The sequence below is a fragment of the Alosa sapidissima genome, chromosome 2 (genome assembly GCF_018492685.1).
Source record: "Alosa sapidissima isolate fAloSap1 chromosome 2, fAloSap1.pri, whole genome shotgun sequence".
NCBI classification, from domain to species: Eukaryota; Metazoa; Chordata; class Actinopteri; order Clupeiformes; family Clupeidae; genus Alosa; species Alosa sapidissima.
The window spans coordinates 14482833-14490332 of NC_055958.1; the positions used below are offsets into that span (position 1 = coordinate 14482833).

Sequence of the window (7500 nt, forward strand, 5' to 3'; positions counted from 1 at the left end):
TTAGCTAATGTGTGACCCAGCCTGAACTGGCCTAACTGGGTGGTTGGTTTGTGGCCAGCTGCCTTGTTTACAGAGAGAGAGGAAGCCAGTGGTGGGACCTATGGTCTCTACGCTCTCTTGTTTAATGGACCTCAGACACACAGCCAGAGGGACACACGTTACGTTCAAATGGCTACATTTTCTTCCTGTTGCTGAAACGAGTCTTCAGTCAGGCCTCAGTGTTTTTGTGTTTTACAGCCTAACACACACACAAAGAAACACGCACACACAGTGACTTTTCCAAAGGCCCTGTAGGAGGTGATTTATATTCGGCACTTTCCCCTGTGTGCGTCTGCGTGCGCGCGTGTGTGTCTGTGTGTCTGTGTCTGTGTCTGTGTCTGTGTCTGTGTCTGTGTCTGTGTCTGTGTCTGTGTGTGTGTGTGTGTGTTCTTGCCACAGTAAAGGACAGCCTCTCTCCATCTCACAGAATAGCCAGAAAAATATGAAATAATTCCTATTGGAATAGACAGGCCAACCGGCTTCATATTATTCATTTTAGCTACACCATTCTGCATAAACACTTGTCATTCTGTGTGTGTGTGTGTGTGTGTGTGTGTGTGTGTGTGTGTGTGTGTGTGTGTGTGTGTGTGTTTACTTAATGGAAATTGAACCTGGTCTCAAGGACAAAAGTGTATGGCAACAAAGCGGAGCCTGCACACCGTTTCTTCTAAAACGGAAATTCAAAAAGCTGCTTGTGAAGGGGAAAGAAAAACAACATTCTATTTTCAGTGACATCAGTGCCAATCATAAGATGCTCCGGTGCTGGAAGTGGTGGGGGAAAGTAGAGGAGAGGAGGTGTGGAGGTGACTGAAGGAAGGGATGCTTTTTGAACTATTTTTGAGCCCCTCATTTTGCTGAGATACCTCAGAGGAAAGAGAGTGTTCTGCTGTTTGGTGCGTTTTTGTGTAGACGCTGGCTTGTCGTTGCGTGACCATGACTGCATAAAATGTACTGTGTATGCAGCGTATGCCATTCTGATGCTATCAATGTCTCCATCGTCGTCTCCTCACGTCAGTGAATTGGGAGCTAGTCTCGCACTCTCTTTCTCTATAGAGCTCCGCTTGCTGCTTGCATTCTTTCCCACTGTTTACACAGGAAGTGATGTCCTTTTTGACCTGGTCATTTCCTGGACAAGTGCTGTGTTTGTCCATTTGGTCGAGTGTCACATTCCATCGGCCGGACATCAAAGCCAACTTGCACAGCCCAACTGTTTCCACACTTTGTCGCTTCTCACTTTTCCATCTCTCTTTCTCACCCTCTTTCTCTTTCTTTTCATTTTTCTGTTTTAATCTCTCTCTGACACACACACACACACACACACACACACACACACACACACACACATTCTGTCTCATTCATTGCGTCTTTCTCTTGACATAACGAGGCTGCTTGTCTCTTCAGGATTTGGACTGATTTGTCAGAGCTGGCGCTTGTTTTGGCACGCTCAGTCTGATGTTTGCTCTGAGTTGTGAAGGCTTCATGTGTCATCCCCTGGTGCTGTTGTGCTCTTTCCAGTCAGATTATCCGCCCCAACGTCCACCTTCAGATCCCTCTGTCAGTGGTCTGTGGACGAAAAGGAGAGCTCTAAGAGCACTTCCTCTGGTTGCGTTCAAGCGAGTCCAGGGGTGTTTTGAGGTGAGTTGAGTTGATGGAGTTGAGTTGATGGAGTTGAGTTGATGGAGTTGAGTTGATGGAGTTGAGTTGATTTGATTGTGTTGAGTTGAGTTGAGGGTGTTGAGTTGAGAGTGTTGAGTTGATGGAGTTGAGTTGATGGAGTTGAGTTGAGTTGATGGAGTTGAGTTGAGTTGAGTTGATGGAGTTGAGTTGATGGAGTTGAGTTGAGTTGAGTTGATGGAGTTGAGTTGAGTTGATGGAGTTGAGTTGAGTTGAGTTGAGTTGATGGAGTCAGTCATTGGCATTGTTGTCAGTAGCGTGTTGGTGTTGTGGTTGTGGGTGTCCGTTGTTGTCCTGAGTGAGTGTTGTGGAGGGGGGTTGAGGTGACAGCTGCTAAGCAGGGCCCCTGACTGAGAGCAGCAGGCGGGTTTTAGAGGGGACTTTAAGGGGATCAGCGCTGAGGAGGATTCCTGGGATCTCCACACCGTCTCTCAGACAACACCAAGCAGGAGGTCAAGCCATGGGGACGCAATGAGCGCTACATTACCAATACGGTGATGAGGAGGATCTTGGTTCACTGTGTGTGTGTGTGTGTGTGTGTGTAATGTGTGTGTGTGTGTGTGAGAGAGAGAGGGTGGGGTCTAATTTCTTTTGCCGAGGCTCTGTCATTCTGATGCTTCTGTTATCATAGATGTTTCTGCAGTTGGCTAAATGATGAAAAGCAACACTCACACACACTCCACAACCCCCCCCCCCCCCCCCCCCCCCCACACACACACACACACACAAACACAGAGAGAGAGAGAGAGACAGAGAGATAATATCAGAAAGAATCGTCAAAATCTGAGCGAGACAGATTGTGCACAGAAACAGAAAAAGCCTCCAGTTGTCTAAGAGACTTGAGAGATGCTGACAATGACAGATGAGCATAGGAAAGAGGCTGCAGGAGGGAAGGGTGTGTGTGCGTGTGCGTGTGCGTGTGCGTGTGCGTGTGTGTGTGTGTGTGTGTGTGTTTGGACAGCACAGAGGGAGGGCTGACCCCAGCGAGAGACTAAAGGGTACAGGAGGTGGAGAGGTCACTGGAGGGCATGGAGGGTGGACCGCAGAGTCGGTGGGAAGTGCTGCGTCAGCAGCTCGGCCTGGTCCCACACCCAGCTCTGGTGGAGAGAGGCCTCCGTGCCCTGGTCAGTCCCCTGCTCTGGTCTGATCTGATGCCCCTGCAGCCATAACTCTGGGTTCCTCACTACCCCTGTCATTCTGTCAACGCTGCAAGCCAGAGCTCCCAAGCCCCCCTCTCACACACACTCACACACACACACACACACACACACACACACACACACACACACACACACACACACACACACACACACACACACAGAAAGAGAGAGCCAGGGTGGCTCCAGGATAAACTGCTCCACTGGGGCACAGATGCTGTCTCGAAATGGTAAATGATAAATCCCAAACAAAACTGTTTCCTTGACCTCAACTCTGCCAAGATTGTCTTTGTGTCTTTACTAACACCAGCGATGGTGCTCCCCAGATAATGCCAAATAACAGCGTCAGCAGCCTGCCTGTCTGAATGCCTATGTTCTTGCTGCTCTCCTTCAAGGTGCTATACGACTGTCACACATTCCTGTAGCAGAATGATTGGTCCTAGCGGAGCTCAGTGTTGGGTTTAATCATGTTTACCCAGCAGGGAGAGACTCAGTCCCCCGGGTATGTTGACAGATGAGTGAGACGGATGTGTCAATGAACAAAAGCCATTGTAGGACTTGATGAAAAGTGTCAAAATTTCAATTGCAGGCGGTTCGAGTTTGAATGTGTCCTGAAGCATCTCCTCTGCTATGTGATACTCGCTCAGTGCAATGATATGCATCTGCTTTAGAAAAAGATAAAGGGCATAAAGTAACTATGTGCGTGTGTGGATACTGGATAAGGAAAGACAGGCCAATATGTCAACCTGAAGTGAAAAAAGGTGAAAATAAGTGCTTTCACAGCTCATAGAATAGGGGTTATTGTTAAAGAATTAGAAAACTCACACATACATACCCTCTCACACATACTCACACGCACGCATACAGTACGTGGCGGCATAGCCAGTTCATCTGTGCCTAGAAAGACTGTCTTGTTGGGTATTGTTACTATATACACGTAAGACAAGGATTTCAATGCACAGCAGCAGCTTCTGTTCTCATTATAGTAATGGTTCACGTCCTGCCTATTAATGAAGTATTTCCCTTCCATATCCCACTCCCACTCTAAACCTGTCTCCACAGTTATACATCTCTCTCTCTTTCTCTCTCTCCTTCTCTCTCTCTCACTCTCTCCCCTCTGTCTCTCTCCCTCCCTCTCTCCTTCTCCTTCCCCATCTCCCTCTCTCTCTCTCCCTCCCTCCCTCCCTCTTTCTCTCAGACGTATACAGTATAAGAGCATTATGGAGGGATCCTGGCTCTGGATTAAAGCAGAAGTGGGGGGGGGCTTGGTGTAGCTCTGCGGCGCACGGCGCTGCACGGCCCAACCCATTAAAGAAATTACCCACATGTCTGCTCGCTGTGGCCAGATTACGGCCGACATGCTCAGCCAGGGATGCCCGGCTGGTAATGAGAATGAAAAAGGGAGAGGGGGAAGGAGAGAGAGAGAGAGAGAGAGAGAGAGAGGGGGAGTGAGGGAGGGATAGAGTGAAGGATGGATGAAGCCCTCCATATGGAGGTTCCTCTCCCCAGCTCCTAACGAGGGAAATGAAACGATGTTGACGTTCTCTTGTCTGCCCACTGTCCGTCTCCGGTCATTGGCATGCTGAACGGACACGAGCGGCCTCCATCAACATCTCTCTTGAGTGTGTGTGTGTGTGTGGATCAAGTGTGTGCGCTCATCTGTGTTTGTGTGTTTGTCTGTGTGCGCTCGTGTGTGTGTGTGTGTGTGTGTGTGTGTGTATCAGTGTGTGCATTTGTATGTTTGGGTGTGTGTCTTCTTTGCCAGATCATGTTAAGTCACTGGTTCATTGTGCATCCCCTCGTGTGTGGGTTAGAGACTCAAGCTCTGTTTGTTCAGTGTGTGTGTGTGTGTGCGTGTGTGCGCCCTGTTTCCTGACCCATGATGAAACAGCAGTGGCTGGTGACTTGTGATTGCCAATCCTGTGACTGCACGGCTCCCTGCTCTGCTGCCATCGTGCCTGGTGGGATGACCTTTTAAAACATGGCTGCCATACCACAAATGTACACCCTCGCAAACACCCACACACACACACACACACACACACAACAACTGAAATGTGCCTGTGTGGAAACGCCCCAGGCTAGGCCCCCCTCCCAGCCACACGCACACACTTCCCACACACACACTTCCCACACTCTTCAGGCTGTGTCACCCTCCGTAGAACCCACCCTGACTTCTCCCACTGGATTCTCCAGATGCAGGGAGACGTCGCGGAGGCCAAGCCCTGGGAGGGGTGCCTTGGGTGGGTTAGCATGGCCCTCACGCCCCCCTCTCCCCCCTCCTAAACAGATGTGTGCTGGAGACCCGGGCTTCCGCCTGTGGCAATTGCCGGCATCTCTTTTGGAGCGTCACACGGAATAACCTTCCTCTCTAATCTCCTGATCTGTGAACACTGACTTATGCTGCTGCTCTCGCTGCTGCTGTTGTTGTTGTGTTGTTTGTGTGTTTGTTTATTTTGTTATTTTAGATCTCTCTTATCTATCTCCCTTTTGCCTACTTGCCTGTTCTCCTCCCTTGGGTACGTGTGCTTGTAATCTCGCGCTCACATCTGAGTCCTCCATCCACAGCACTATAATGGTCCCTCTTGTCTTTTTAGATGGCAGAGGAGAAGAGAGAGGAGTGGAGAACATGTTTGCGTTAATGTAGCGGCATGCTAATTAACCGGCTGACTTTTATAGCCATTGAGCGAGTCGTTACATGAGAAAGCGAGAGGGGGCGGGAGAGTGGAGGATATTGAGGGCTAGTTTGTGAGGTGGTTTTAAATGTTGTGCTGTGTAGTGTGTAATTTGGGCCATGTGATTTGCATACAACTTGTGTAGCGTTTATGAGAGAGTAGGAAGGAGTGTGTGTGTGTGTGTGCGTGTGCGTGGGCATAATGCATGCACATATGAATGTGTACATATCTGTGTGTGTGTGTGTGTGTGGCTGCCAGCAAATGTGTGCGTTGACGGCTGGCGGCAAGAGAGTGTGTGCCGATACTGTGGCGGTGGTGTTGTCGAGGAGGGAAGAGGCCTGAGCTAGCACCCCATAGACAGCCTGAGGGATGTGCTTGTTAGTGCGAGCGCACACACTCTCCTCTGGGACACATCCCAGCCTTCCTCCACCACCACCACCACCCCCCCCTCCCCCACTTCCATCCTAAACGCCCGCAGCCACTCCACTCTGTTGCTCCCCTCCCTGTCTTAACCCCTTGCTGCTGGCTGTTGTGCTGTGCTACATAGAGCAGCCATATTGAGGACATCTCTGCATGCCTTGTTTCATATCGTGTCTCTCACACAGCCCGTAGAAAGGACCGATCCTTTTCTGGTAGACGCTTCAGCTATGTGCATTTGGGTCATGATGCTAATCCAATAGACTCTGACAAATTTACTGATTTGCTCCTTGCCAATTTCTATTTTGTGTGTGTGTGTGTGTGCGCTCAGACAAACCCAGTCCTGGCTCTGTGAATGGGACACCAACGTAATGGCTTGTACTGAGCCATGAAGAATGCCTGTCAATCAACACCTCCACCTTTTAAGTTACTAAAGTTTTTTTTTTTTTTTTCCCCAGCATGCTGCTTAGGGAGATGAGATAATACATAGAGAGGGCATATCTAAAACGAGTATGATGTAATTTGTTGTGTAATGACAGGCTTGGTGTTTTTGTGAATATTTAGTCAGGCGGTGATGCCACTGCCAGATGTTGCTCGGCTAGAGAATCTCATCCGGGGCAGGGCCGTGCCATCTCCGGGGAGGACTGGATGGAGGTTGCCGCTCGGCGCCCTTCCAAAAAAAAAAGGAGCTCTATAAGGGCCATGCGTGGGGAGAAAAGAGGCTCATAGTGATTTAGGACGCTAAGCTTCCAGTATGGGCAGCTAATGTTGACGTGGAGGTTGGGGACATAAAGAAATTGTGCCTCTGCTGTCTAGATGAGTTGAGGTGGCCAGACTATTGCATGTGTCCTTGAAAGGAAGTAGCGAGAGAACGGCAAGGTGAGCAAATGGATTGGAGGCACTAGGAGGAGCCTGACACAACATGTCTGCCTATTGTATTGCTCAGTGTGTGTGATGGCAATGACTGTTGTGATTTATTCTCATGCAGACAAAGTCTCTCTCTCTCCCTCTCATTCTCTCTCTGTCTCTGTCTTTCTCTCTCTTTCTCTATCTCTTTCTCTCTCTCTGTACTAGGCTGTCAAATGAATCAGAGCTGTTAGCACACCGCGTCCAGGCAGGCCTGGCTGTGTGTGAAGTGGAGTTAACCAGTGTGCTGTGTTCACTTGCAGTGAAATTAGCCTGAGGCTCCATCAGCATTCACGTTGGCCTTTGCTTCTGGTGGCTTTCTAACAGGTGCTCTGTGTGCCTGGTGACCAGGTGTGTGTGTGTGCGTGTGCGTAAGCGTACGTGTGTGTGTGTGTTTGTGTTGACAAGTTGTGTATGTGTGTTTGTCTGTGTGTGTGAGATTATGTATGTGTGTGTGTTTGTCCGTGTATGTGACATAGTGTGTGTGTGTGTGTGTGTGTGTGTGTGTGTGTGTGTGTGTGTGTTTACACAATGGTTAAATTCACCAGCCACGTGGCTCCCTGTACAGAGCACTCTCGGGCCCTGGGGACACAGGGTGGGCTCTCCACAGAGAGACTGACCTTCTCTGAATG

The 7500-nt window shown here is 49.5% G+C and overlaps 1 protein-coding gene and 1 long non-coding RNA gene across 4 annotated transcripts in view; one reads left to right on the forward strand and one right to left on the reverse strand.

Annotated features, from left to right (window-relative positions):
* The window catches only part of nck2a (NCK adaptor protein 2a), a 40097-nt gene that overhangs the window by 9495 nt on the left and 23102 nt on the right, over window positions 1-7500 (forward strand). Inside the window, exon 2 of one of the 3 annotated variants that reach the window (XM_042076068.1) lies at window positions 1555-1674. The exons of 1 other annotated variant lie outside the window; for it this stretch is intronic. The gene's annotated coding sequence lies outside the window, so the exon portion shown is untranslated. Of the gene's footprint in view, window positions 1-1554; window positions 1675-7092; window positions 7181-7500 lie in introns of those variants that run through there. One more of the 3 variants, XM_042076077.1, reaches the window with a different exon arrangement.
* LOC121695803 overlaps window positions 1-7500 on the reverse strand; it is a 23522-nt gene that overhangs the window by 6018 nt on the left and 10004 nt on the right. The window lies entirely within an intron of this gene.